Consider the following 24,705-nt stretch of genomic DNA (forward strand, 5'->3'; position numbering starts at 1 on the left):
TGCCAAGTCTTTCCCCTGAGAGGTGAATGAGTCGAAAAGTCAGAGAGCTTAGTTTTCTACTTATTTTTTTCCCTTCCAGACATCTGTGTGGAAGGGATAATTTGGCCCAAGGTTAATTTTTAGCCACAAGACTCATAATTTATTAAATGGCAGTTTACTGTCCATATAAGCCGTGATGGGATAGTAAAAGTTCAAGAAGTTCATGAACTGGTTCACCACAGTTATCTTGAACATGAACTCAGTGATTAGTCAATAGTTTAGAAAAATAAGGTTGGCCAGCTGGTCTCTGTGCTACTTACCACAGTCTCAGAGTAGGGACAAAGGAAACTAAGGGAGTTTTTTCCAAATAAAAACTGCCAAATTATGCAGATCTCCAGCATACCCCATAGATACTTGGTTTTATTTGCTCTGGAATCTGACATACATTGTAGTATGCTAATATACTCTATTTTTTTATATATATTCATATTGACATCTTAAATGACTACTGTTTCTTAACTCAGTATACCACCACTGCATCTGGCTGTTTCCAGTAGTCTGGGGAAGTGCCCTACCACAAGGGCTTGAGCCAGAGAAGATGGTGAGACAGATGAAGCTAGATAGTCTTTTTTATGTCCATGAGGGTAGTCTTTCAACACCGAGAAGAACTAAGACAAATAAACAGAAATGGGACACACTATAATTAATGGCTCCAGAACACAATAAATCTGGACAGCTTCATAGTTTCAAACTGTGGGTCATTTCAGACTAACTTAAAAGTAAAAGCTAAAAACCCACTGTGGTCATTTCTTCCCTCTTAACTACTCTGAACTGAATCTTTTGGACAGAGGCTCTTTCAAACTAAATATGCCTGTAGACAGAGCAGTCCCCACACCTAAAAGCTGTGTGCGCGTGAGTGTGTCATTTGACAGTTGTCTTTCCCTCCCACTGTTGACTTATCCTAAGAAAACACCCTGTCCTCAAATTATGACAGTATAACAGTATTTCAAAAATGTTGCCACGTGGACTTGTATCCAATACATCTCCATCCTGCTTAGTCCTCATGTACTGTTTGGTGGTATAGAATACCAGATGAATTGTTATTGTAAAGTCTTTCAATGCTGGCCTTAAAAAAGAGATAGAACAATAGCTACTAAGCTATCCAGATTACCAAAGTCTCACACAAGACAACAGTATAGAAATAATGGTGCATAACTGCTATCATGTAAAACTAAGTGATTCATACTGGTTTGATATTCATGATCTATAACCCCCATTCACATCAAAATCATAATCCAGAATTAACAGCCCCTTGCTTTAAATCTTATTTTATATTATGCTGGTTGTTTTAAAAATTAGTCAAGTACTAGGGGCCTGATCCAAAGCCCACTGAAATCAATGGAAAGGTTCCCATTCCAAAACCAGGGAGATATGAAACACTGCCCACCTGTTATTTTTTTATGCCCTGTACCCCTTCCAGAGACCTGGGCTAGACTCTCCTCTGAGGCACTGATGCTGGAGAATGAGGCAAGAGCAGACCGAATGCTTGGAGTGAGATTCATGAAGGAGTCTGTGCCATTTCAATATATACTTTGTTTTTAAATTAGCTCATTGCAAGCCTGTGATTCTATGTCACTCATTGCTGAACATATGCTACAGAGTTATAGCAAAGCTTCCAGCTAAACCTCACTTCATTGGGAGAGACTCCTACTTATTGAATTTTTAAGACCAGTGTTTGAAATACTATACCTACCTCTTATGGTGAAAGTTTTGCAATATATTTTAGAGAGAGAAGCTTCAAATCTCACCCATCACTGTTGTAAAGGTTTCCACTCGTTTGGATTGCAACCATCTGACAGCCCTCTAACATACAGCATGTTGTCCTTCCATGCTCTGGGCCCCTTGGCTGGCCTGGGAAAAGCAGTGTGCTGGGAGTTTCTGGCCTCCTCTGGGGTTAGGTATGATGGTCTCAGTTGTGCGTAAGCAAGTGGTTTAAATCCTTAATTACGATGGGGAAGTGGTCAGACAACACACTCTGTCCTGGCAAGATAAAGGGTAAGATGTCTTGGAAGAAAACCAGGAAATAACAAAGTTACATATGAAATAAATATATATTTCTAACATTCTGGAAAATTTCTAACGTATTCTTGAAAAACAAAAGGTTTTTGATGGGCTTTATTTGAAGCTGGAAATACTATCTCATGCTTCTCATTCTTTATGGAAGTTAAATAGCCAGTTTAACTACTAACTAGACAGTGTAAACCATTGTTCTTTACAGCACAATTGCATACAATTCAAAACACTTATGAGGAAATGGATGTGGGTTAGGATTTTGATAGCAGTTGTCAATCAATAGCAAAACACCAGGAAGCATTGTTTTAAGTAGGAAAGACAACCTATCTCATCATAGCATAATAGTAATACCTTGCAGTCAGGGTCGTCTCTGGGGGGGTGCAGAGCTCATGGCGGAAGTGACGGATTCGTCTCTTCCGGGAGCAACCGCACCAGCCAATCGCACCGGCCCGTGGGGCCCCCCAAAGTGTAGGGCCCGGAGCAGGGGGGGGCTGGGGCGCAAGTGAGGGATTCATCTCTTCTAGGACCAACCATGCTGGCCAATCGCATCGGCCTGCAGGGCCTCCCCAAAGCACAGGGTCCAGAGTGGACACCCCGATTCACCCTACTCAAGGGATGGCTCTGCTTGAAGTTATAGAGCACGTCTTCCAAAGAGCTCAAAAATCTTTACAAATATCAGTTCATTAAGCTTTACTGCATCCCTTTGAGTTAGTCTTTATTTTAACCACTTTACTAATGGTTAGCCTGAGATATGGAAAGGTTTGAATAACTAGCTCAAAGTCACCCAGTAATTCATGAGCAGATCTGGGACTAGATTCCAGTAATCTTGACCCCGTGCCTACCTATAAACTCTATTTACAGTCCTGTTGATAATGTGTGTGCCAAAATAGAATCCAGCTCATTCTCCCATGCTGTGTGTATAAAATTGATTCAGTTGAATAAACAGTAGCCTTTGAACATATTACTGCAGAAAAATCCATCAGATGAAAACTATTGTTAGATTTTCAAAGCCAACTAGGGACTTTTCTCACAACTCTCATTGAAATTAATGAGACCCGAAATTGGCATAGGCCACTATTTTCAGACGTGGGCGCCTAAAGCTAAGCTGCTCAATTCATATTTAGATACCTAAATAACTGAACTGATTTTCAGAGGGCAGAGCACAGAGCATCTACTGCTTTCATTGATTTCACTATATATTGATTATTGCTTACAGTACACAAGCACTACCCTCCGAAGTGACCACATAATGGCAGTGTCCTTGTCTACCCCCCTCCTGCCTGTGTTGTTGTCACCTGCTGTTCTTGTCCTAACAAAAGCCCTGATCTTGCAAACACTCATGAATAACTTTAGATTGGAAGCTTTTCTGGTCAGGGAATCCATTTTTTGACTTGTTCTGTAAAGTCTCATGCACATTAGTAGTGCTGTATAATAAATAAATAATAGTCACTCCCATTTGATATCAGTCCAATACAAGTTTTGCATGGAGAACCATAGTGATATAACCACTGACCTAAATATCTATGAATCTATGAATCTATGAACCAATAGATTCAGGTCCCTGAGAACGGGAAATAAAGCATATCCATGAAGATGACGATACTGCTAGAACAATCAGCTAAATATAGTAAAATATGAACCATTTTTTGCAGGAAGAAATGCAGATGCTAATTGGTTCCAGTGTTTCAGCTGTGTGTACAAGTGAACAGTGTCTTGTCTTGTTTTGTTTTTTGCTCAACTCTGACCAACCATTGCAAACATGTAAAAATATCTTGGTGACATGTCAGATATTTTAAAATAATTTAGAATGTTTTTGAGGTGGCCACATAAATCTTTAAGACATTTTTCCAATATAAGATGACTTTCAGAGATCTGAAGCATAAATAAAAACAGAAAACTGAGTTTGAGCAATTTCTACATGCCATTTTCACTTGTTTGCTGTACATCATTTACAAGATGAAACTTCAGTATCTTGGGGAGTTTTACCAAAAGATTATAACTCTCCAATTTGATAACTATTGCCCAAGGTCCATTTTTGTTTGCGCTAAAAACATAGTAAGTCTAAAGTTCTCCTACGTGATCAAAGCGCCTTACAGAAATTATTAAATTAGCCTGAAAAAGCCCTGTAATGTAAGGAAGTATTATTATATGATCTAATGTCTTAGTAAATGCTCAGAAGTCATGACGATGAGCACAATATAAATATCCAGGTGTACAGATAGCCAGTGGGACAGGTATGCAATTGGCCACACTATCACTGCAAACTAAGTGTTAAAAGTATGAAATTCCTGTTCTTTATCTGTTTTATCTGCTCTTGTGCTCTCAACACTCCCACTGCGGGTTCCCAGACAATATGGAGAATGACACCACCTGGCTTAAATGTAGAGGAGACAAGAACCAGACATGGAGGGAGGGGCAGAGGAAGTAAACTGGGAGAGGGAACCTTGGGGATGGAGGGGAGGAGTCAGAGCTGGCAAGCCTGTGGGGAGAGAAACTGGGACTGGATGGGTAAGGAGACTGGCAGCACAGGGGATAGGAACGAGGATGAGGATGGGGACTGGAAGTCAGTGGGTGAGGGAAAAACTGAGATTGGATAAGGAGCAAGGGGTGGAAGAGACATTGGGATGAGCTAGACAAAGAGACTGGAACTGGGATGAGGAGCCCCAGGGGTAGGGACTAGGACTGCGATAAGAAGTCTGGGAGTTAGACTAGGATTAGGATCTGGAGAAGAGGAAGAGGCAGAATGGGGACAGGGACAGGTTGGAGGGGATGGAGCAGAAGGGTCAGATTTAAGAAGAGATGGGGGCAAAAGGGTCTATGACCACTAGAGCACACTGCCCTTCAGAGTTTGGGATGGAAGCCAAGATCCTGAGTATCACCATTCCTCTTCTGTCAGCAAACATTGGTGAAACCCACTGGCAAAGTATGTCTCATCCCCCTCTGTGCTGTCTCTCACAGAATGATGAACATCAGTCTTTAATTACATGATCACATACTATTTTCATGCTTGTAGTTATACCTGAAGCACTTACAGCATTTGCCTGTGAATGTATAATACACCCAGCATGCTACTAGATAGCTAGGGACAACATTCACAGTGACATTCTGCAGCAATGCTGGTTACAAGACAAACCTTTACACCTGTGAGCACTCCTGTATTCACACCCTACACACATCTGTAATAATCTTTGTACACAATGTGTCCTGTGAGGTATTATTTGAAAATTAACAACTCACTGTTCATTAATATTCATATGTGATGTACGTATGCAGAGTGTTTGAAGAATTATGGATATATACTAGAATTATGACGAGAGTTTGTGTAAAATAGACGTCAGGGAAAGTTGGTGAACAGGTCTGCCTTAGACAAAGGAATGTGTATTTGATTCTCTGACCAGCCTGGTCTTCAGACAAAGACAATGAAGATCCATTTTTACCTGGCTATTAAAATAACAAGTGGGTGAGGAGACAGCATGGCATCTACACCCAGTAGGAGACAGAAGCTTGGTCGGGGTTTTGCTTTTCAAAGAATGCATTGTATAGGTTTACTGGTCTATAAAGATGGGGTGGAGGCTGAACCTCAAGTGATAAGCAATTGAATCAACTGATTGTATACAATATCACTGTGTTATGGAAGTGTACAGAGCAATCTCTTTTATGAATGCCTGCAATACACTGGTGATTAATGTCATTGTGAATTGTGTGTATTAACGACGACACAAGGAATTATGAATACACATTTTTAGTTGAATACTCATGAATACTCATTATTTAGTTGGTGTTGGTCCTGCTTTGAGCAGGGGGTTAGACTAGATGACCTCCTGAGGTCTCTTCCAACCCAAATCTTCTATGATTCATTAATACTATGCTTTACAGTCTGTCACCCAAACAACGGAAGAAACAGGTCTCACCCAGACAGGAGGGAATGTCACAGCTATCTAATGGTCTCCAAAGAAATTAAGGCAGGTGTGACCAAAAACAGTGGAAGCCCTATGTGCACAGAAATTAGCAGGGGAATAGGAAGACTGCAGGAAGGGAAGAACAGCAGGAGGTCATCCTGCCTCTTGAGGCAAAGTCAATGAACTTTGAGAGAGATGCTTTTCAAAGATTTATTAGACTGTAAGAGGAGATGCAGATAACTCCTAAATGATACATCACTAGACAGATCAAGGGGCCAGAACTCTTGCAAGCTGAGAAAGATGGGTCCCTTCAACCAAGGATTGGGGTTGAAGTTTCTGGAAACTGAATATAGGTGAGGAACCTGCTTAGTCAAAGAACTTTCACATAGGAAGACAAGAGAAACCAGCATTTTGTATTTCTGTGGAAGGTATGACTGAGGGGAAGTCAGCCCTGGCTGGGAAGAAGAATGACTGGTGACAGAAATCATCTTGAACAAAGCCTATACCTTGCTAGATTAAGTGTGAGACTTTTAGGTGTGTCTTTCACCTTTCTAACTTTATTCCTTTTACTTGGCATCACTCAGCCTATGTCCTATTGATAATAAATTTGTGTTATTTTTACTATGAGCCAACTCGGTGCTGTGTTTAAATGGAAGGGTGTATTTCCCCCAGTTAAGTTAATAAGCTGTGATGTGCTTTTGTGTCTCTAGAAGAACAAAGAAACACTATTATTTCTCTGAACTGTGCAGGAGAGGGCTGGATATAGCAGAGCACAGAGTTTTGGGGAAATTCAGGACTGGGAGTGCGTTGGTGTCACCTTGTGGGTTGTAACCAAGGCTGGTGGAAGCCAAAGATGGCCTGTGGGGCTGTAGACAGACTGCTAGGGTCAGAGCTGCTGAACCAGGGCTGTCTAGTACATAGACACTTCACAGTGTAACCTGCATGCTGATGGGCTGGTTGTGAGCATCCTAGGCTGGGAGCTGCAGCAACAAAGCATTGTAAGACACCCAAGGTGCAGAGCAAGTGATGACATGAGCCCTCACTGGTCTGGATTGTACCCCAAACATTGTGACAATGTTTTCTTATGTTGTCATCTATTTCTTGTTAGAAATCTTAAGCTTAATAGATAGGAGGAGGTTTTTTCTCTGGTTTTTTGTGCAGAACTGAACAAGCCCTAGGTGATGAACAAGTAACAAAGTACTGATCCAGCATGGCAATTTGTGTGTTCCAAAGAAACATAATATGATGAGTGCAGCTTACAGCTGGGTGAATTGCTGTGCCTACCTGGAGCCCATTGACTTGCATTTGAAAATTGAGTGCCTATTTTTTCCCCACAATGAATGCTTACATGGTGGAGAGCAGCTCGGTAGCAAGAGCAACTTTCTTAACAACTTCCACAATTGCTGAATCCCCAGCCCTTGGGCGTTAATATTCCTTTTATTAGGTATATATTCAGTTTCACTATTTTCATCATAAAATAGTTTTCTTTTTCATTTCTTTTAAGCACCTTGCAATTCTCTCTGTGTATGTTCTTCTATTATCTGTCTTATTAAAATCAATTTAAAGGTATATTAGTGAGACAAGGTGAGTGAGGTAATATCTTTTATTGGGCCAACTTCTGTTGGTGAAAGAGAGATGCTTTCAAGCTACACAAAGAAAAGTAGTACTTGTGGCACCTTAGAGACTAACCAATTTATTTGAGCATAAGCTTTCATGAGGTACAGCTCACTGTAGCTCACGAAAGCTTATGCTCAAATAAATTGGTTAGTCTCTAAGGTGCCACAAGTCCTCCTTTTCTTTTTGCGAATACAGACTAACACGGCTGTTACTCTGAAAGTTACACAAAGCTCTTCTTCAGACCCAAAGCATGAAAACTCCGTAGCACAGAAGCTGTGTAGCTGAAAAGCTTGTCTCTTTCACCAACCGAAGTTGGTTCAGTAAAAGATGTTACCGCACCCACGTTGCCTCTCTAATATCCTAGGAGCAACACAGCTACAACAACACTGCAAACTTAAAAAGTATACAACAGACATGCAAAAAAATCCTCCAAAACAATCTACCAATTATGCATTTGTTCTCTCAGCATATATTCTGTTTCCTAAATTATGTAAAAGACCAGAAGCAGACTTTATTCCTGTGGCCAGAAGAATAAGGTTAAAGAGTGGAGCACAAGGAGAGAGAGTGATCAAAATTTGTTTTCACACATGAAAAGCTATTGTCCTTTGAGACTATGTCACATATTTATCTTATAAGAGAGGAAGAGAATTACCACTAGATAGACTGGAAATTTGACAAAGGTCTGAGAAATAAGATCTTCTCAGGCTTTGTCAGTAGGTGGGTAAAGTCATAATGACTCTGTTTTTCTTGGTTTTCTTTACATGAGAAAAACTGTGTTAAAATGCCTTACCATGCAAAATTGTGAGGATATTAGTTGCTTTGAGTCTATTTTACACTATATCTCAATAAACTAAAAGGGCAGTTTAGTTATTTTCCCTTCCTCACATCCTATACTGAGGGGGAAAAAATTTCTCCTCCTTTCACATTTAGATAGGTTTTTCAGATTTCAATGAAAATTATAGCTGTCACCCATCTGCCAAACAGCTTCCTCCCATAGCAAGGACGACTCTGGGGTGACTGAGATTTTCCCTTCCATACATTTTATCTCTTGGTTCTCAAGCATAGTGCCAGTCAGTACTGCATCATGTTTAGCAAAAACAGCTGTCGTGTCTTCATTGTAAAACCCCCCGCCTTATGACTGAAAATATATCATTGATCTATCCATGTGTACCAAATTATCCTATAGATGATGAAGTGTATTAACTTTAAGATCACCGTAATTAGCTTTTGTTTGTTTCCCATACAGCACTTATAAACTTGGGTTTCATACAGATTTGGTCAGATCTAGCTTTCAGTTTCCCATCTTAAAGCCCGATCCAAAGCCTATTCCAGGCAGAAGAAAGACTTCAGTTCACTTCAGTGGGCTTTGTATCAGGCCCCCTAGTCCCCATATTCTTTACATGGTAAATTTTAAAAAATGAAATGGGTCTAACAACCCCTTAATGCAATAATATTTACAGACAAGACTGGTAGCCTTCCCAGTGGCTTAGAAGTAGCTTTAATGTGATACCAAACAGGGAAATAGATTTGAATCTTGACTTAGCCTCTCCTCTCCCATCCAAAAAACAAATAAAAAAAAGGCAGTAGTTTGGATCACTATAGCATCAGGATGTTGAGAAATATAGTTTACATACCAGCTAGTGATTGAGTTTGACGTTAACTGAGATCCCAGTGAAGCCTATTTCATCTTTAGGTCAGAATCACATGTAAGCCATCAGAGGTTCTTAACTTTGGTAACTAAATGGGAGCCGAGCTCTTTTAAAAATTGTATGAAGCATCCTAACTATGAATGTTGAGCACTTTTGAAAATTGGTACGAGTTCATTAAGACCAAAGATCAAAGCATTTCCACTACTGACAGCTGTGTGGATAAAAAAATAACCCAGGCTACAAAAAGGTCATTTTTTGTTCAAAGGTACTTGAGTTTTCAAGGGGTTATTAGTGTCAGCTTTGCTTTAGTCAGATTTCCCCTTCAATATATTTTATATTATATATAATATTATTATAAGCTTGGTTCTAAAGCACAGAACCAGTCAGTACTGCACCATATTAAATAAATCAGAGTTCATACCTCACAATCCACTCCTTGACTTTCCACATAATCCCACTAGTATATTGCACTGCTGCTTCTGCTCCCCTTGATGAGCATCTTCTCAACAGAACTAAAATGTCAATGGAGCAATTGAGCTCTACACAGAAGTGTTTGGGTAATACTGTGGCTTACTATATTGTCTAAAAATATGTGGCGCTGGTGTGTATTACCAATGCCTCTCAAGAGACTGGCTAACTACTTTTTAATATCTAGACATCTGACCTATGTGTTAACGTGCAGTTCTAGTTGCAAAAATCACTCTCTCTTACTCAACAGAGTGGCTCTGTGTGTGTGTTCCAAATCATACTTGCTGACTTAATTGACATATGTATGTTTTTACTACTTTTAGCCCTGTTGAATTTTATTATTGCCAAGTACCATCAAACAATATTTTTACTGGTGATGATACATGTGTCAGAAAGGACATTACTTGACTTTAAAATCCTAGGTTGAGTTTGTGGGGCTGGCAGTTAGGGGTGGGGAAGCATCTTTTTAATTGTAAACTGAGAAAATTTGATCAGGAAAGCACCATGGTGCAGATCCACAAGGGGCATAAGCATTGCGATGCTAAGTGTCACAGCACCTAACCTTTAGGGGCCTAGAAAAATCACTGGAACAACAATGGGATCCACAAAGCCTGATTTAGGCACCTAAGCTCCCTATACAATGAACGGGGAGAGATAGGAGCCTTAGAATGTGATCCACAAAAGCCAGCATGTTAGGCTGAGAGCTGCCTAAACTAGCCTCTAAGAGATGATGATGAGAGGGGTGTGTACTAAGTCCCACCCCTCTCATGGAAATAGGTGCCTAAATCCAGGCTTCAGGGAGGTGCCTATCTCTGCTAGCAATGCAAACCAGGAACCCCTCTCCTGGAGTCAGGCAGCTTAGTGCCGATGTCATTTCTTGTGAGAATGAGTTAGGTGCCTCACTGCACATAGCAAAGAGGAGGAGGAGGAGTGGAAAGCAGTGGTGTCTAACTTTGAGTGAAGTGGCTAATTCAGTCACCTGGGATGCAGGAGACCTAGATACAATTCCCCGCCTCTGCCTGAAGAGGAAAAAGGATTTGACAAGGAGTCTCATATATGGGTCAGGAGAGTGCTCTAACCATTGAGCTATGGGATATTCTGATGTCAGGGGGGATGTCCCTCAATCTCTCCTGTTGAAGCTATTCCACTCTGGATAAATAATAAGAATCACTGGCACCAAGGAGCTGGATCCTGGGTCTCCTGCATCCCCGGTGGATGCCCAAGCCATCAGACTATCGAGTCATTCTCACATATGCTCTGGCTCAATGACTCTTTAGTTATCTAATCTAAAGTGGAATCACTTCAACAGGAGAGACTGAGGGAGCCCCGTCTCAGAATATCCCCGAGCTGAGAGGTGTGAGAGATTTCTATTCAAATCCCTTTCTCCTCATCAGGCAGAGGGAGAAATTGAACCTCCCACATCCCAGGTAGGTGCTCTGACCACTGGGTTAAAAGTTATAAGGAGGGCAACAGCAGCAACCCCACTTCCTCTTCTCGCCACTTTTTGAAAGGGACCCAATTCAGAAGGCAGTTTGAGAAGGCCTACCAGATACAGCCCCCTGGGTGAGATAGGCAGAGGGACGCCCATCTTCTGTGGTTTGTGGATCACTCTGGATCTTAGGCGGGAGACAGACATCCGGACACCTACAGTGTAGCACCAGGGTCATCCCTTGAGGCAGAGACATAGGTGCCTAGGGACAGGGCCGGCTCCAGGCACCAGCGTTCCAAGCAGGTGCTTGGGGCGGCAATCTGCAAGAGGCGGCCGTCCGTGTGCCATTAGGGTGTTTCCACGGCGGTGGCAATTCTGCGGCAACCTCTCTCTTCAGCCGCCCACAGTGGTAAATCGGCGGTAGCGCCTATGTTCAGCCATCCGTGGCGGCAATTTGGCAGCAGCTTCTATCTTCAGCCGCTCGCAGCGGCAGCAATTGGGCGAACTGCTTGGGGCAGCAAAAACGGTAGAGCCGGCCCTGCCCAAGAAACTTTTGCCCTGAAAATGTAGGTGCTGAGTAAGTTAAGCTCCTACAGGGTTTCAGGCAGCAGCCAAGCTGGATTTTGTGGATCGCAGTGACACCTAAAACTGGGACTTAGGTGCCTAAGTTTGGGGTTTAGGTATCCAAGTACCTTTGTGGATCTGGGCCTGAGACGGTAAACCTGGAAGCATGTCATTTGTAGTCAGTTTTCAGAGTAGAACTGAACTTATTTAAATATAGTATCAACAGTTTCTTTCTCTTCCTTCCCATCTTCGGTGCTGGTTCAGCAAGATACTTAAGCACATGTTTAACCTGAAGCATGTGAGTAGCCCCTTTACTTCAATGGAGCTACTAGGATGGTTTATTTGTCTGAACATTGATATAATTATATTTTTGTATTTTATTTGAAAACAATAATATAGTGTTCCAAAAATTATTAATTTGAGAGGTAAACTTGTGGCTCTGCAGAAATGAGCCCCATTATCTCACAATATGAAACAGATAGGTACAGTAGACTGAGACATTGTAGCCCAGCTTTTGTCTTGCAAAAACTTTGTAGACACAGACAAATAGCTTGTGGGAGGCAGCTTAATTACCAATTGACTGTATAATTGTCCCTATGATTTAAAAAAAATATTCTGATGGTGTGTGGGAATGTGGATGTCTAGTCTCAGATCTGAATAAGTGAATTACTAATCAGTCATCACATTCTTTTAAGTGAGGAAATTGGCCTTAACTATGTCATAAGCTTTTAGATCTTGACAGGTTGGGGGATGACTCAGCTGCCAAAATCCTGCGCATAGTAAATTTTGTATAAAAGTGGTGAATACTGCATTAGTGTAGCGAATGTATACTGGACAACCTTGTTTTTAATTATAGTGTTACGGTGAGCTATGGCCATTCCCACACAATAACATTTGATACAGTAAGCTCTGAGAAATGTAACTATTGCTAAAGAAAAATATGTACAGAGAAGTAGATGCTGATTTCAAAACAATTGTCTTTTAACTTCTATACTGTAAATATTTCTATATTCCTTACACTCTACATGCATAATAGGTTGATTGTTTTGGAAACAAAAAAATTATTTTTGAGTGCAGGTGAATAAAATAAGAAATAGACTTCCAACATCTGATCAATCTGCTTCTTAAAACTTAATAAGTCAGAGTTCTGGTAGCATTTTTGTACAAAATATTTTTGTTGCACAAGATATTATTTTTGTAGGCATTTTTAGTGAGCGCAGCTAAAATAAAAAGGCTAAATAAACATTTTTCTATTATTCTAGCCGCTTGTTTTCCATTCTCCAGCATAAAATGGATTATTTTATTACCCAAGTGATGAAGGTTTTGGGGCTCAATCCAGCTCCCATGGAAGTAAATGATACACCTTTCTAAGCATTATCCCTAATGTTCACTTAAACCTTTTGATATTTTGAATTTTTACAGTAATTATTGAGCATATATCATAATGAAGTGCTTAGTTTCTATAACATTCACTTGAATCAAGCACATTTTCATTGTATCCTCTTTCAGCCTAAGGTTCTGAGACCATTTTTAGTTGGTTCTTACTCAAGCTAAACTTCCACTGAAGTAAATGGAAGTTTGAGTAAGTAATGAGTAAACCCGGAGAATGATGGTGCTTCCTTCCCTCGTGACAGATTGAGAGTAATATGCTGCCTCTGTCTTGGACTTTCTATCAGTGTCACATCTGGGACATTGCTAGGAGGACAAGCTGAATACTGAAGGGGTAAAGTTTACATATTATTTGGGTGGCTTGAATAGAAAAGGATGTCCGCACTGTAGACGTAACTACGGTTTAGTGCCTGGTTGGAGTACCTCGTGTTGGAGTGCCTGGACCAGCAGAGCTCCAGGAGAAATGCTCCCAGCCTTTAGGGTAGTGATCCCCAAACTTTTCAGGGCCCCTCCCACCCCCCGAGCCAGCACTGGGAGTGGACTCGTGGCTCTGAGGGAGTGAGGGGAAGAGGATACAGACGGGCTAAAGGAGCTGAGGCTGGACACAGCTGGGGGCAGGGGTGGGTCTGGGAGCAGAGCCCTGACCAGGTCCAAGGCCAGAAACGGAGCTGGGTGGTCTCCCTCCCCACCCCCATGTGGGGGCTGGCCCAGGCCCCAGCTGTGTCTCCCCGAACAGTCTTCTGCATTTTGAGGACCTGTGCTTTAGGGTACAGTTTAGCTAATATCCTTCTTCCACAAACCTTGAGACTGGGCAAGCCGGTGGGGGTAGTCTCTAAAACGTGTTCTATCCACCTCTCCGTGGTGTTGGGTGTGGGGAGTTGTGGTGGATCACAACCTCAACATGAATCAGCAATGCAATTGCTGTTTCAAAAAAAGCAAATGCAATTTTAGGTTGCATTAACAGAGGCATAGCATGCAAGTCATGGGAGGTGATAGTACTGTTTTACTTGGCACTGGTTAGGCCTCCGCTGGAGTATAATGTCCAGTTTTGGTCACCAATGTATAGAAAGGATGTAGAGAAACTGGAAAGGATCCAGAGGCAAGTGACAAAGATGATCAGAGGGATGGAGTGCAAGCCACATGAGCAAAGGCTGAATGAACTGGGTATGTTTAGTTTGGAAAAGAGGCGATCAAGAGGGGGACATGATACCAGTCTTCAAGTACTGGAAAGGCTGTTGTAAAAAAGATGGAGAAAAGTTGTTCTCTCTTGTCATAGAGGGCAGGAGAAGAGGCAACAGGTTCAAACTACAGCATAGCAGATTTAGATTAAATCTCAGAAAAAACTTCCTAACTGTAACAACAGTAGGACACTGGAACATACTGCCTTGGGAGGTTGTGGAAGCTCCTTCACTGGAGGTTTTCAAAAGGAGGCTGGATAGCCATCTGTCTTGGGTGGTTTAGACACAACAATTACTGCATCTTGGCAGGGAGTTGGACTAGATGACCCTTGTGGTCCCTTCTCACCCTATGGTTCTAGGATTCTATAATTTCGTATGGTTTTGAAGAGGATCATTTTGAAGGCCATAATTAGAGGTGGGCATTGCCCATATAGATCTAAACTTCCCCAAAGTTCAGTGGTGTTGGCTCTGATATTTTGGTTCAGGGCCATCTCTAGGCATTATGCTTGATTATTCTGGGCTGTGATTCAGCTGAAACTCCATATGTATACATGTACGTGTGTGTGTGCATATATATACCTGCAGATTATTTAGTCATTGCAACTAGGAAATTACTCTATTTTACAGGAAAGGAATTTTATCTTTTAATTTTATGGTATTTACCTTACAAATGCCCTTTTACTACATGATATTTAAGGTAATTAAACGAGCAATAGTTATAATGCTGGCAAAGAGTACCTAGTATAAGCAATTTGTCCACTGAAATGTAGATCTGAAACTGAATATAAAAGGCATTCTGCCTTTGGGATATTCCTACCAAATTCCTAAAGTGCTTTCTAAACTAATATTTTATGAATTTAGATCAGTAAAAATAAATTATAAATAGTAATAAAAAAGAAGGGTAATTTAAAATGTAAAAAGATCATCTCTCTCCTCCAGTGAACCAGCCCCAAACGAAGCAGAATCTGCTTACATTTTACTCCTTAGATAAGTCTTGTAAGTTACAGATTCAGGGAACTAATTCAACTTCTGCAGAAGTGGTTGCACATCGGTGGGTGTCATATTATCTTTGCAAGGATCATGGATTGTGAATGTTCATAACTACTTTAGCCATATCCTCCCTGACCATTTCATGACCATTTGTCCTGTTGCTACTGACTCAGTCTTCTAATTGTCTCTCACGCCTCTACACTCAGTGTTAAACCAGTAATTCATAAATTCATTCTGCAACAGCAGCAATCGGGGAAAGCTTTAAAGTCAGTAAAAATGTAAACATGTTATGATGGCCCTGTCTTGAATAAACATGGTTCAGAGAAAAAGTAGAATTAAATTAACATACCTGATTTAGGACTTCATTCCATTCCCATTAAATCCAGCATATCAGGCCCGTATACCCCCACCTCGGTCCTGAAAACACTTACAAATTGAAGTCAATGAGACTACTACTGTGCTTAAGAGTCAACCATGTGGGCAAGTGTTTAAAGCATCAAGGACCTAGTGCACAACTCTGCTCCCACTAAAATTAATGGCAAAACTTGATTGACTTTAATGGGAGAAAGAGCAGGGCATTTGACTGCAATCTCCTTAGACAGCAACTATATCTTCCTTTGTGTGCCCAGCACCAAGCATAGTGTTCAGGGATTACGCAGTGCTTAAGGTACTTGTACAAAAGACTAGCTTTATTGTGTCTGGTTCAAATGGGTTGTGCATAATGAGAGCTTCACAATGCTCTGGGCAGAGTCTCTGCTTGGGAAGCTCAGCCCTTAAAGGCACAGTCCCCAATACTACAATTGGTGCTTAACAATCAATAAGTGTTAACAATGAATAAATGTAATAGAATTATGGATAGAACTTGTTTGGAATGTTCTTCCTAAAATGTATTTCTCCTTGAACTGCAAGGGATTAAAAGAAACTAGTAGCTGTATCATGGGCATAATTCATAAAGTAACTTTAAAAAAAAATAAAACCTAAAATGGCTCAGAACTTAAAAAATTGGGTGGCAAAAAACAGAATACCAGTGATGATTGAACCTGGTGATATTCAAAACATAAAGAGCTCTGAGCCATGCTGGTAGCTGTTCCCATCACAATAGACATTCTATGCATCAGAGTGATGTTTGGGGTTATTGTGTGTGCTTGTTGTGTTGTTGTTGTTGTTGTATGGGTAATTGTGTTGATTTGTGTCAGGGGGTGCTGGAAGATGTGCTGATTTGTGTGGCACTTGGGAAATTGTTTAACGCAAATTAGCTGTAGAGTAAGCATGGCAATTGGTTGAGTTACCACTGATATCACCATGGCCTAGATCTCTTGGCATGGCATAAGTACATGCCTTACTATTGCATTGGTATAATTAGTAAAGCCAACATGGTGGAGAACTTAAAAGTTGGATGGTAACAGACTGCGAAACCCAGTGATGATTCAACCTGGTGATATTCTGAACAAAAAGAGCCACCAACCATGTTTGTGGCTGCTTCCCATTACCTCATGCTGACTTTAAAGATATAATGGGTTTGAGAGTGAAAATCCTGTCATTTTGTGATATGGATAATATGGTTCTACTCTCTCCTTTGTCAATAAATTAAAACCTGACATATCCTTACATGTTACGGGTTTTACAACTATATATGTTACACTTTAATATCATGAAACATATTGAAATACTGTAGCATTACAGAAATGATAAAGATGATAGTCTTAAACACCTCAAATCTAAGGACCTTCCTCAAAAGGTCATTCTTCACAGCTTCTCTTTCTGCACCTTCAGTTTAACTGCAGTCTCAAAGGAGGACATGTAGACATCTCTCTGATTTCTGGGTGTCTACATGGCCTAATTTTTCCATGCAATTAATCGCACCTTCAAAACTGTACCCAAAAAATGTACATACAAGAAGAGAAGTCAGGTTTTTTGGGAAAAAACAGGTCCTAAAAGGTGTTAAAAGCATTTCAATTACCATACGGCAGCACGGACACATGGTCGTTAAATTCACTGTTTTGCCAGCCAAGCAGAGAAGGAGAGTGCACAGAAGGTTAAACAAATACACTGAGTGCATTTTACATTACTGTGGGAAAATGTTAGGCTTTAGGATACATGTATGTGTATTTTGTGGGCACCCAAGTATTGTAATACAAAAATACATATACACTACAAATTGGGCCAAATTCTGGGCTCAGTGACACATTCTCTCACCAGCCTGAAGATAAGTTGGCTAAGCAAAACATTTCTCAGGGTAACAGTGTAGAATTTGGCCTTTTATCAAAACTGTGGTATTATCTGTGGGTTCTAAACATATTCTTGCACATTGAAGGGGGAAATATTCTACATCTCACACTGAGAATGAGTTAAGTACTCACTGCCACTGCGTCTAATAATCTTTTGCCTATTTATTTTCATTGTACAGAATAATGAGTGGTTATTCTCTCCTGTTACAGTCTGCTAATGAACTGAGCACTGCCATCTTGTGTTTTTGTGAGCAAGTACATTTATTATTTCATAAATGATCCCTTTAAAGCGCTTGAGTAAAATGTGTTGGTGCAGAAAAATCATAATGGCAGATTAGTTGGTGGATAGTATAACCCTCCCTTGACATGTGCCCTTGATATGTGAGCCCTTCAGTTCTTGAGTACAGACATGAGACCCAAAAAAAGTTAGAGTGTAAAACATTAAATGGAAAGTGTAGTATAATGAAATAGACTTTAAGCTTGGGTACGAATTTAGATTTGAATCTTTTGACTTGCAATTTTGGGGGCTCATGAAAGTTTGTAATTAACAGTACTGTCCAAAGCTCACATCATGCAAGCAGTTGCCTGTAAGCTTCTCTGAACAATTATTTTAACACATTTAAAGGGACATTGCAAACTTAAAACCTAGTCAATTTTTTTTCAGAATTAATTGATGCAAGGACTTTGTGTTTTAAGGGTGGTTCTGTGCCGATATCCCAAATCTCAAAGCCTTCCTGTGTCAAAACCTCACTCTAGCAGGCAATGATTCAAAGGCTGCACTTTGGAAGTTGAGCTAGGCAAGTTTTGAGACAGCTGCCTTTGAAGTCCTCCAGGCTGAGAACAGGCCTGACTTAAACATTTGGAGATCTCAGGAAATCTGAGGTGTTCAACTCTTTCCAAAGAGCTTCTGTTAGCATTTCTAGTTCAGAAGACCCAAATACAGCCTTGAAGAACTCTTCACTTCTGAAGATCACTCGAGTCAAATATAAAAAGGAAGAGACAAAGAAAGAAAACAGTGTCCACTGTATCAAAAGAAGTTGCCTAAACTTAGACAGAGAACTCAGTACTTCAGGATAAGTTTGAGGGTCATAGCTGCGAAGCATGCTGAAAGGTCAGTGCTGTTGGTGAGACACAGAAGGTGTTGATGTGCCTAGCGCCAAAGGAGTATCAGCTCCTGAAGGAAACGAAGCCAATCACCCCTAGTATACTGAAATAGATGCAAATAAACTAACTGCTCCCCTCAAAGATGCACTGATAATTCAAAGTTGACTTCAACTATGCAGCTAAAAGCATTGAAGGAAAATGGCACTGTGAGAACCACACTGTGAGATTTGGGGCACTGGGGATTCTGGAATTAAAGAGGAAGAGGGAAAATCAGTTAAAGAATAAAAATATGCCATCAAAATTGAAAGTCATGGCAGCACAGAGCTGGATGCACCTTAAATATTTCTGGTTCTGCCAGGGAGCTCCTTCACTGATCACCATTAGAAAAGAAACAACACTGTGCTGAGCCACTAGCAGTTGGTCTCAAAATGAGGTTGGCCTGCCTCCATCTAAGGGGACCAAACCATTTTGCAAGCTGGAGGACTTCAGCTGGACTCATGCTAAGGAGCTGAGACCCAGACATAGGAATTCATTCAATATTGTATCTTTAGAGACAACAATTTCTTCTGGCAAATACAACTTGTATCTACTCTGCTGATATTTAACTGCATGACATTTTTAGTCTGTAGTTGCAGAATGTAATTTCATAATCCGATACGTGCAGCTAAGGAATCAGACTTTTTGATGGACCATCATCTACTGATTAATGCACAGGCCTAAGAGTCAGGAGATTTGGGTTCTACTCCCAGATCTGTCACTGATTTATCATTTGACCATAACCAAGTCACTTCACCTCTTGGTGCCTCAGTTTCTCCATCTATAAAATGGGGATAATGATTCTTACTGATTTGTAAAGTACTTTGAGATCTACAGATGAAAAGCATTGTGTAAGAGGTAGGAATTATTATAAACCTCACAGCATCTCTGGTTAACAATCTGTAAAATGGGAATAATTGACTAACTGACAGGGTGTTGAAAAGTTTTATTCATCAGTGTTTGTAAAGCATGTTGAGGTCCTCAGATGGACTGTGCAGTATAAGTGGAGACTACAATTGTATGAACATGTAGTAGTTTAAAGAATAATCTGACTCCAGGAAATGATATGTGGATGTTTTCCAGTTATTGTGACTCAATGATTCAGTTCATAAATTAAACTGTGAATTTTTTCTAACTGCAAACTCATCCTCAGATTTGAAAGCCAAGCTCTGTTTTTTCTGTTTTGTTTATTGCCACCAGTAACAAAGATCCTGCAAGCCAAATGCTGTTTTCTGTTGCACCTCTGCAACGTATTCCTTCAATGCGGTGTCACACAGGTGTGTGTGGACACAATTTGAAAACAGTGGGGTTGCGCAGGTGGGCCTTTGATTGAACACTACTTACCAATTCTATGGATAACTTATAAGCAGAAAAGAACCCAGCTCACGCTCCCAGAGCTTTGTTGTTTCGGCAGGGCAAACTATGAGGCATTTATTCCCACTTTACAGATTGTTAACCAGAGACACCCTGAGGTTTATTAGAATTCCTAGCTCTTACCCAGTGCAGTTCATCTATAAATCTCAAACTGGGCATTAAACATTTATTTGGGTTACTAAAGTCAGCATAAATGACTGCATGCACAGAGGGAGCAAATCTGTTGAGGAAGAAGGTGCCATCTTTACATAATCACTTTTCAGAGTAGAACTGCACTTTAACATGTTTAATGATGCAATTAGTATTTGTCAAAATACCAAAAAAACAATTAATCTTCCCTCTGGCCCAACAGCCTGTCAAAATGTCACTTCTTTTTCACGTGGTTTCTAAATGCAGATAGTTAGCACAGATAATTATGCCTTCTCAAACATAAAGTAGTTGAGTTTCACAAATCACAATGCATGAAGCTGGTTTTGTTAGCCTGTCTTTCTGAGCTAAGCTGATATAGTGTGATCTTGGTGCATGACGTGTAGTGGTTTTATGAAGAGCATTGGGAGGTTCAAAACAGTGCTGTATTGTGTTTCTACTGTTTAGATTATGTGACCACGTGGGCGCAAATACTCGCCGAGGCAAGCAAAAGCTGACTTTGTGGCCATCTACAACACATGGAATATGGCTTTTGTTTTACACAAGCAATAACATTATTTTGTATGTTATTTTTTTCTTAGCTGAAAGCGCATGTTTTGATGTTTCCCATCAATGTAGGAGTAACAATTTCTATTGTAGGTCATGAGACAAAAACAAACAAACAAACTTAGGGCTTTCTTTCTAAAGAAAATTTCTACCCACATTTTTTCCTAGTTTACCCAACTAATAAGGCAACTTATTTTTCTCCTATTTCCAAAACCCTAACACCTGTAAGTAAATCTTCAAGCATACTGTTGCCCTTTTGGGCCTGAACGGCTCGTCAAAGTTTGAGGTCCTGTGGGTAACCAAGTGGAGAGTAGAAATTGGTGGTACTCGGGTATTTCTTTGAGGTAATTTTGTTTACTTACAAAGAGCATACAAAAGCCTGTGTCTCTGAATGCAGAAGGAGGCAACAGAAAACAGCTTCTTTTGCTCACAGCACAAAGAGCACTCTTGTCATCCTTCACCTTGACCCAAAAAACCTCTCCCTAGCTTTCTTACAAGACCAGCCACACTCTGTGAGTTGCTCCTTTAGGCTATCTCGCACTCAGTCTTTTCTTGGCTAACCTTAGTTTCTGTGTGATCTCTCTTTCCACATACACACTCTCACCTAGCCCAAACAACACTCAGCCGCAAGCTGGTACACACACACCTTTTGTCATAGGTGAGGGGCTTATACTTATTATTTTGTTAACTGAAGATTGAGTTCACACCTACTAGTCTCAGTGGGGTTTTAACTCAACCCATAACAAGGTTTCACCAGCTTCTGCTTTCACCAGATTCTGATACATGGAGTGAGGTGCTGCTCACTGTGAATAAGGCTATTTGGACCGAAGTCAAATGGCAAGTTTTTATCTGTCATGACAATATATAAAAAGTGTGTAGACAAAACACTCATTTTTTCACCCGGATATTAAAAATGGCCACTTTTAGACTCTAAAAGGTAAATGCACAAAATGTGTCAACTTGGTAAAGGAGACACACTGATAAGATTGCCTAAATCACTGATCCACAGAACAACGCAGGCAAGTAGCATTGCAATTTAACTCAACAGCAACTCAACAATGTGTCTCAACCTAGATCTAATGGCAATCCTCTTTAGAGGTTAGAGGGTAGCTCATTCACCCCTGGAGCTCTGTTGTGATTGCCATTTGGAGTATTGTTTTTTCTGATGTGGACGCCTACTAAAAATTAGCCTGCGATGACACACCACATTCCATTGTCCATGTAGAGCATGACTATTTTTATCACAACCAACTGGCTTCACATTCAAACTAATGATGGACAGAAATCACCGGTGAAAACTTGCCATTTGACTTAAATCCGGATACCCTTCTTCACCATGAGCAGCACCTCACTCCAGAAATAGTCCCATTCACTTCAGTGGGACCACATGTGGAGTAAAGTGCTACTCTACGTGAGTAAAGGTATCAGAATCTGGTCCTTGGATAGCCAAAAAAGGTTACCTCAGTACAGTAGAACCTCAGAGTTACGAACACCAGAGTTACAAACTGACCAGTCAACCACACACATCACTTGGAACTGGAAGTACACAATCAGGCAGCAGCAGAGACCCAAAAAAAAAAAGGAAAGCAGCAGCAAACACAGTACAGTGCTGTGTTAAACATAAACTACTGAAAAAGAAAGGGAAAGCAGCATTTGTCTTCTGCATAGTGAAGTTTCAAAGCTGTATTAAGTCAATGTTCAGTTGTAAACTTTTGAAAAAACAACCATCACATTTTGTTCAAAGTTACGAACATTTCAGAGTGACGAGCTACCTCCATTCCCAAAGTGTTCGTAACTCTGAGGTTCTACTGTATTTGATCTGTTTCCTGTGTATTCCCTATAGTAAGTTACCCATTTTGAATATGCAGTTCTATTCACATAGGCACCTATATTTGAAAATTTGCCCTTTCAGGTCCAGTCCTGCAATATGATGAACAGCTCCTGTGAGATCCCTGGTACATTGAAATAAATGGGAGTTGAAGTAATGCGGTGCTTTGTAAGATTGGACTTTTAGGCCCCGATTCTAGGCTGTGTCCTGGCTCCCTTGTGCCACTCAGGTAGTGTAAGTGGACCAGAAGCTGACTGGATTTTCCCATCAGGAAATACCCCTGACATGGAGAGGATTCGCCAGTGATGTACAGCTGACAGAATTATTAATAATATTTGAAATTATTAATATTAATATGAGAGACTACCAGACGCTAATTTAACTGTCAATTCCTTTAAGACCAAAGGGTATTTTATACAATTGTTCTAAATATGCCTAACAGACTAAAAATAAGCAGTCACTACACCCAACACAGTAAAAAGGTATTTACAAGCATGTGATAAGTATACTTACCAATAGGCCAGAACTAGGGAAAACCATCTCAACCTGGTTCGCTGACATATTCAGATATGGTCTGACAAAGAAAACCTTCAGATTCTTTATATACTTCAGCTAACATGCTAACTTGTGCTGGAAATGGCCCAACTTGATTATCATACACATTGTAAGGAGAGTGATCACTTTAGATAAGCTATTGCCAGCAGGAGAGTGGGGTGGGGGGAGGTATGTTTTCATGCTTTGTGTGTATAAAAGATCTTCTACACTTTCCACAGTATGCATCCGATGAAGTGAGCTGTAGCTCACGAAAGCTTATGCTCAAATAAATTGGTTAGTCTCTAAGGTGCCGCAAGTACTCCTTTTCTTTTTGTGAATACAGACTAACACGGCTGTTACCCTGAAACATGCTAACTTTAGCAAAACCCCATTGTGAAGCAGTTTATCCTTGCTACTTTCCTTCCTCCAAGACCTTCCTTTCTTATCTCCTCTCCCTCCTTGCCTACCAACGGAACACTGGGAAGGTTTGTGCTTGTGTCTTAGAAGACCATTTTCCTTTGTCTTGTTACTGCAGTGTTTCACTGTATTGGTTACTTTTTGAGCCATACATCTTTCCCACACTATAAGTAATAAGTAATATTATTCTCACAGCCTCCTTTTACTTGCTGATTATGGCCTTTTCCATACAAGCCACAACCCACAAAGCAGATATATTTTTTTCATAACCAAACTTCACCTAACTTTAATTCTCTTAATTTCATAACTATTCCTACAGCTACCTTTCTCACAGTCCCCAGTACAGGGGCATAATGGGGACATGCCTGGGGGAAGAATGGTGTAGATCAGGAGAAACATGGTGGTCAGAGAGCTTGCTCTGCACTCCAATTTCTTCTGGGCTGTTGAACGGTCCCTTGATGATCATTGCAGTCAGGGCAGAAATTAGATCAGCCTTCGGGCAACTCTAGCTTACCCAGGGACTAAACCCAGCAGCCACACAGTCTGGGAAGGACATAAAACTCTCTTTCGATGGCTCTAAGCTCAGCTCAGCCATTGCACAGCAGCCATTGCTCAGTTTATCCATGTAAGAGTGCAGGAGTCACTAGCAATATTTCTTCTTTGTTGAAAAGTATACCCTGAGGCTAGAGATTGCAACTTCCTGTTGCATATTTTGAAAGGGCTAAGCATATCTTGGGTACTGCTATTCTCTACATAATAAATAACATCAATAACTAATGTTTCTCCGTTTAAAAAAAAATACAGTAACACCATTTTTAACCGCACTCCTACATCAGGAAAATTTCCTTGAAGAAATCATAGCACGATGCATTCTGAAAACTATAGTCCTCAGTCACAATTCTTTATTTTTGCTCACCACCGTATACAGATATCACTTAAGTTTTAGTGGCACATGATACTACACACAGAAGAGTCAGACTTACTGGTGATTATCTTGTGGACAATCCCTCATTTCTCTTGGAAACATTCCAGGGATGAAGTAACAGTAACCACAACGGAAAAAAAAGTCAAACAAACAATACAGTATTATGGTAACTGATTACATTTTATTCAGAAAACATTAAGGGCTCTGTTCTGGTTTGTTTTGTTTTTTTTAAATACTTACACATACCTCTTTTTGCCCTTCTGGGGTTCTTTCATAAAGCAGAATGGAGGCATTAGTCACAATCCAGAAGGACACCCAAAACATGGGACAT

At 40.5% G+C, this 24,705-nt stretch overlaps 1 long non-coding RNA gene across 1 annotated transcript in view; it reads right to left on the minus strand.

Moving 5' to 3' along the window:
• Positions 1-567: 567 nt before the first annotated feature.
• Positions 568-24,705, minus strand: part of LOC140903332 (uncharacterized) — a 31,294-nt gene continuing 7,156 nt past the window's right edge. Inside the window, exons 2-3 of the long non-coding RNA XR_012156228.1 lie at positions 1,788-2,019; positions 568-647 (exon numbers count right to left, since the gene is read on the minus strand). This is a non-coding gene — a long non-coding RNA (uncharacterized lncRNA). The remainder of the gene's footprint in view (positions 648-1,787; positions 2,020-24,705) is intronic.

The sequence above is a fragment of the Lepidochelys kempii genome, chromosome 1 (genome assembly GCF_965140265.1).
Source record: "Lepidochelys kempii isolate rLepKem1 chromosome 1, rLepKem1.hap2, whole genome shotgun sequence".
Taxonomy (NCBI): domain Eukaryota; kingdom Metazoa; phylum Chordata; order Testudines; family Cheloniidae; genus Lepidochelys; species Lepidochelys kempii.